We start from the raw sequence: 6,715 nt of genomic DNA, 5'->3' as shown, positions 1-6,715 counted from the left end.
CCTATCCTCTGTACTATCTCTCTGCCCTCAGTTATTTAAAAAAATTGTTTTCTTGGGGCCGGAGAGATAGCATGGAGGTAAAGGCATTTGCCTTGCATGCAGAAGGACAGTGGTTCAAATCCTAGCATCCCATAGGTCCCCTGTGCCTGCCAGGGGTAATTTCTGAGCCTTAGAGCTCAGAAGTAATTCCTGAGTGCTGCCGGGTGTAACCCAAAAACAAAACAAAAAAAAAAATGTTTTTTTTTTTTTTGTTTTCTCTTTGTTTCTGCTTGTGGCCTTAGCTTGTGGCCATATGTAGTGCCAAGAATTAAACCCAGGGGCCTTGCTCCAACTTCTGGAGTTAAATTCTGAATGGTGATCAGTTACTGTGAAGGATCCTTCTTTGACTTGGGCTGGAGCGATAGCACAGCGGTAGGCATTTGCCTTGCATGTTGCCAGACCTACCGGGGTTCGATCCCCGGCATCCCATATGGTCCCCTAAGTGCAGACAGGAGTAACTCCTGAGTGCCAATGGGTGTGGCCCAAACACCATAAACAAAACAAAACGAATACTTGAAAGTCTGAATGCACACATGGTACACAGGCCTTTACTTTCACCACCATCAACAGGAGAACAAACATATGATTGATTATAGACAATACTAAAGATTAGTAGTTCAAAGTCAGGGGCCAGAGCAATATCGCAGTATCGCAGGTAAGGCGCTTGCCTTACTTGTAGCCGATCAGGGCTCAATCCTTAGTATTCCATATGGTCCTCTGAGCCCACCAAGAGTGACTTCTGAACTCAGAGCCCAAAATAATCTCTGAGAGCTGAAGAGATAGCACGGTTGTAGGGCATTTGCCTTGCATGCGGCCAACCTGGGATGGATTTAGGTTCAATTCCTGGCATCCCATGTGGTCCCCCGAGCCAGGAGCAATTTTTGAGTACAGAGCCAGGAGTAAACCCTGAGCACCGCTGCCGGATGTGGCCCAAAAAATAAAAACAAACAAGAAATAACCCCTGAGCATCACAGGGCATGACCCAAACAAAAGTACAAAACAAACAAGAAACTCTAACACAGAACCTGGTAGAAAGTTAACACTTAAAAGATGACAATGATGAATACATTTCAGTTGACTGCTATCTTCCTGAGAGAATAAACTGAATGTTTTAAGTTTTCCTAATATTTTTCATATATAGTATGTAACCTAAGAGTGATCTAATCCTACAAAAGAAAAATGCCAATACTGAGGGATTTTTGGGGGATAGTGGTGGTGGATCTTTCTGTTTGCTTGTTTTTCTTTTCTTTTTTTTTTTTTTTGCACTTCATTGATTTATTATCTTTTAGAAACAAATTTTTATTTTTTGGTTTTTTTTTGGGCCACACCCGGTGATGCTCAGGGGTTACTCCTGGCTATGCGCTCAGATGTCGCTCCTGGCTTGGGGGACCATATGGGACAGGGGTATCGAACCGCGGTCCGTCCAAGGCTAGCGCAGGCAAGGCAGGCACCTTACCTCTAGTGACACCACCCGGCCCCTTAGAAACAAAATTTAATAATACTTGTTTTGTTTGTTTTTCTTTCTTTTCTATGCTGAAAATAAAATTAGGGACCTTGCATATGCAATGCAGGTGAATCACATCCCCAGTCTACAATACTAAGATTTTAAATTTCACAGAAAGGAATATACACAAATGTTAATAATTTTCTTCTCACAAAGGTCTTCATTTTTGCCCTATCACATGAGATAGGCTTCTAAAGCAAGAGTTTGAAGCTTCAAGACCTTCTGGGCCCAGGCAAGTATAACAAATGGGTGAGGGTAGAGGGTGAAAAGCCAATAAGGTCTGGTGGCAAGTGTAACAACAGTGCAGGCTTAAAGGTCCCTTAAATAATTTTTTTGTTTTATTTTGTTTTGGGGTCACACCCGGCAGCGCTCCGGGGTTACTCCTGGCTCTGTGCTCCGAAATTGCTCCTGGCAGGCTCGAGGGGCCATATAGGATGCTGGGATTTGAACCACTGTTGATCCTGGGTCAGTTGCTTGCAAGGCAAATGCTCTACCTCTGTGCATCTCTCCTGCCTTAAACTTCCCTTAAATACTTTTCTTGTTCAATCAAGCAGAGCATATTTGAAGGCAATAGCACAATTATTGTCTACACTCTCTAGTTCATTCTGCTTTCCCAGGTTAAAGACCACTGTCTTCTCTTAGAACAATCACCAGTATTTACTTAGGTATTTTATTATGGGAGGAAAGAAAGAAACAAAAGAGAAATGAGATCAGGGGGAAACGGAAAAAGAAATGTAATTGTTTGAGGAGTTAGCTTACAGGTGTCTCAAACTCAATTTACCTGGGGGCTGCAGGAGGCAAAGTCAGGGTGATCCTTGAGTGTAAAGTCAGTAGTAAGCCTTCAACATTGGGGGGTGTGACCCAAACAACTAAAACAAAACAAAACAAAAAAAGATTCCTCTAGGGCAGGGCCACAAAATGTTGTACTGAGGGAGGGCCGTTACTAGCTAAGAGAAGACACAATAGGCAAAGAATTGTTGGTATTTATCTAGAGCCTGTTCTATTCAACCCCTGTCTCTTGTGAAAGCCCCAGTTAGGAGAAGTGGCTGATTGGAGTCTTTGGACGCCAAGAACTTGCAAAGCTCTGGGTCAGACAAGTACAAGTGGGTTGATCATTAAAACTGGTTTGGAGCCAAACAAATGTGAGTTCAAATCCTGTTTTGTCTACTGATCAGAGGTATTGCCTTAATTGAAAATGTCTAATTAAAATGATTAGCATGGGGGGGGGAGCTGAAGAAAAATACAGATATAAGAAACTTGTCTTGCATGTTGCTGCAGCAGCTGGGACCTGGTTCAAATGTGTGACACCACATCTGGAGTCATGAGCATCACCAGTAGTCACTTCTGAGTGCCATCAGGTGTGCTCCCACAAATACAGGTAATTACTATAGTACAAGATAATTTATTAGCGATTTAAAACAATAAAAATGTGGCATAAGACAATACATGATTTATCATCAAATTAATTGTAAAGACCATGGAGACCTTTTAAATAGAGTGAGACATCTCTTGATGAGCAAATGAGTAGAACTAGAGTTCCAGGTAGATAAGCACAGAGACAGGAAAAGTCTCTTCCTGCTGTTCTTCCAAAGAACCAGGTTGAAGGAGTTGCAAGAATCCAGTGGATCCTTCGATTTAGCATCAGATTTTCAGTGGTGCAGCTAAATTCCTTGAACAAAGATATCCCAGGATTCCTTTGTTTACAACCAGAGTTAATTTCTCTTAAGTTATCAGTGATTTATGAATAATAAGATAAAATGTTAAGATGACACACAGCTATTAACCTTAAGCCAGGTGTTCCCCCCAATTTCCTCTTTCCTTTTCTCTGTCTCTCTTTTTTTTTTTTTTTTGGGTCACACCCGCCAGCGCTCAGAGGTTACTCCTGGCTCTACACTCAGAAATCCCTCCTGGATGCCGGGATTCGAACCACCATCCTTCTGCATGCAAGACAAATGCCTTACCTCCAAGCTATCTCTCTGGCCCTCCTCTTTTCTTTTCACCTAGTGCTTTGAGATGTAAAAGTCCATCTGGATCTTACTCCACTTTGCCTTACCCAGTTGAATTTTGAAAGAAAAGTCAGTCTGGCTTTGATTCTTTCGGAGAGACGATGAGGCAACTAACTCCACGACTCTCTCCTGACTGGCTTGGTTTATTAATTATTTGCTGTTACCCTGCTTCTTCAGACCTGTCTGCCTGGGGGTGGAAATACACATGTGTGGTGATTTCACTATGTGGGGATATATTTTACATAAGGGGTTGATCAAATTCAGCAAGGTTTTCTCAGTTTCAGTCAAAGATCAATCCTGATCATAGACTAAGGAAGGAGTACTACAGAGTGAAGGTGCTTGCCTTACAATGTGGTCTCCTGAGCACTGCCTCTGATCACTCTTGAGCACAGTTAGGCATAGTCCCTGAGTACCACCAGGTGTGTCCCCAAAACCAAATAAATAAAGAAGAAGGGAAGAAAAGAATAGCAAGGACTATTGGCCCTTTTCTGAGTGAAACTGGATGAGTGAAAAGATGCAGCTCACTCACTCAGATCTCATTGACTCTGTGGCAACACAAAGCTGGCAGAGGGTAGATAATTGTCCAGGGGATCATATGTTTGTCTAACGCCAAAAGGGGGCATAGAGATAATACTGACCTAACCTTGCATACAGCTGACCCTAGGTTTTATCTGCAGCACCTCACATCCCCTGAGCATTGCCAGAAGTAATTGCTAAGAGCAGACAGAAATAAGCCAAGCGCATTGACAGGTGTTAACCAAAATCAAAAACAAAAATGAAAATAAAATCCAAAGTAAAAAAGCAAGTGGACATTGAGGGACAACACTCTCAGGCATAGTTAGGAATTGATGGCATTGATAAATTAATAAATTAAATTTTTGTTGTTGTTTTTTGGGTCACACCCAGCAACGCTCAGGGGCTACTCTTGGCTCTAAACTCAGAAATCACCCCTCGCAGGCTCAGGGGACCATATAGGATGCCAGGATTCGAACCACCATCCTTCTGCATGCAAGGCAAACGCCCTATTGCTGTACTATCTCTCCAGACCCTATTCTTTATCTTATCCTTTTTTTTTTTTTTTAATCACACCCGGCGGTGCTCAGGGGTTACTCCTAACTCTGTGCTCAGAAATCACTCCTGGCAGACTCAGGGGACCATATGGGATGCTGGGATTCAAACCATTGTCCTTCTGCATGAAAGGCAAATGCCTTACCTCCATGCTATCTCTCCGGCCCCTCTTTTAAACATTTTTATTGATTGAGTTTCTCATGTGCATAATTCCAATACCACACCCATCTCCATGTACCCATCTCCCTCCCCCAAGATTTCCAGTGCCCCTCCCTTTAATTTCCATAGCCACCTGACTCAGTTGTGTGGGATCAGTTGTCCTGTTATGTTGCCTTTAGCCCTTTATTGCTACTTTGCAATATTGGAGTATCTTTAAATCCCACATAAGAGAGGTCATTTCATATCTATCCCTTTCCTTTTGATTAACTTCACTCAGCATGCTATCATCTAGATCCATGCATGAACACATGCAAGAAGTAATTGTTCTTTCTTAGAGCTGCATAGTATACATTGTGTGTATATACAACAGTTTCTTAATCCATTCATTTAAAGTTAGGCATTTGGGTTGTTTCCATATCTTGGCTATTATATCAAATGCAGTGATGAACATAGGTGTGTGTATGCCCTTTGAATTAATATTTTTATATCTTGGGAATAGAGGACAAGTAGTACCAATGAGTTGTATGGTGTTCTATTCCTATTTGGGGGAGAGATTTCCATGTTGCTTTGGGAACTCCACATTTTACAGAGGAAAATTGCAGTCGGTTTCAAGTGGGCTAGAGACAGTAATTAAAGCAGAGTTAATTACACCATAAGAACTAGTAGTATGAGGTTAGATAATATGCCCTTTTCACTCTGCTTTTACTTTTTCTCCACACTTTCCTTCTTTGTTGCGATGAATTGAGGGTTCACATCAGTTGCTTTGCTCTGCCTCAGTGCTCACTGAAGCTTGCCTCCTGTGGCTTTGGGGCTTGCAGAGTGCTCAGGAGGAGTTGCATTCTTTAACTAAGGTTTACTGTTTACTGTTCTGGTTTACTGTTTCCTGAGGGCCAGTTGGTTTTGAGTTTCATATGAGGTTTTATATGAAGGTTATCTTGTGGAATCCGGAGAGATAGGACATCTGGTAGGGTGCCAAGATCAATCTGTGGCACCACATGTGGTCAGCTGAATCTTGGGAGTGATTCCTGAGCTCTGAGCCAGGAGTAGGACCTGACGTGTGTCTTCCTCACAAAATATCATATCCTAGATACTCAATCTTGGCAAATGTTTTAGCTATGTCTAGAATCCTAGGTTGCCATTATTGTCTTTAGCTTTTCTTGAGTGGGGGCAAACCCAGTGGCACTCAGGGATTACTCCTGGCTCTGTGCTCAGGAGTCACTCCTGGCAGGCTCACAGGACTGTATTGGATCTCAGGGATTGAACCTGAGTCTGTCACATGCAAGGCAAACACCTCCCCACTGTGCTATTGCTCTGGCCCTGTCTTTAGCATTTGTATAATGCCACTGGACTTTGGTGCCTCTTAGAAGCCTAGATGATTGTACTTCTGAAGAAAAAATCTCACCCTCTTTGGACTTTTCTTTTAGCATTTGGTGTGCAACAGTTCAACAGTTTTTACACACTATGCCTAAGTATAGATTTCCTTTTATTTATCCTATTAAATTTCTGTTAAGTTTCTTGAACCTGTAGATTGGTATTTTTCTTCAGTTATGCTAATTTTCAAATTTTTCTTTAAATATGCTAACCTAGATTCACTCTGAGTGAAAACATCATTATATTCTTCATGCCTCTTTTTCTTTGTTGTTGTTATTGTTTTTGCTCAGGGTTACTGCCAACTCAGTGCAAGGAGGACAGTATTGGGGACGGAACTCAGGGCTCCCAAATTCAAAGCACACGTTCAGTTCCTGGACCCACCTCCCAGTCCTGCTGCATTTCTCTTAACTTCTTCCCCCAATCATATATATATATACATATATATATACATATATGATCATATATACATATTGTTTTTAGGCTATACCTAACAGTGCTCTAAGATAACTCATGGCACTGTGCTCAGGAGTGTCTCCTAACAGTGCTTAGGGAAACAAATGTAGTGCCA

This window comes from Suncus etruscus, chromosome 18 (genome assembly GCF_024139225.1).
Source record: "Suncus etruscus isolate mSunEtr1 chromosome 18, mSunEtr1.pri.cur, whole genome shotgun sequence".
Taxonomy (NCBI): domain Eukaryota; kingdom Metazoa; phylum Chordata; class Mammalia; order Eulipotyphla; family Soricidae; genus Suncus; species Suncus etruscus.
This window is presented reverse-complemented; position numbering follows the sequence as displayed.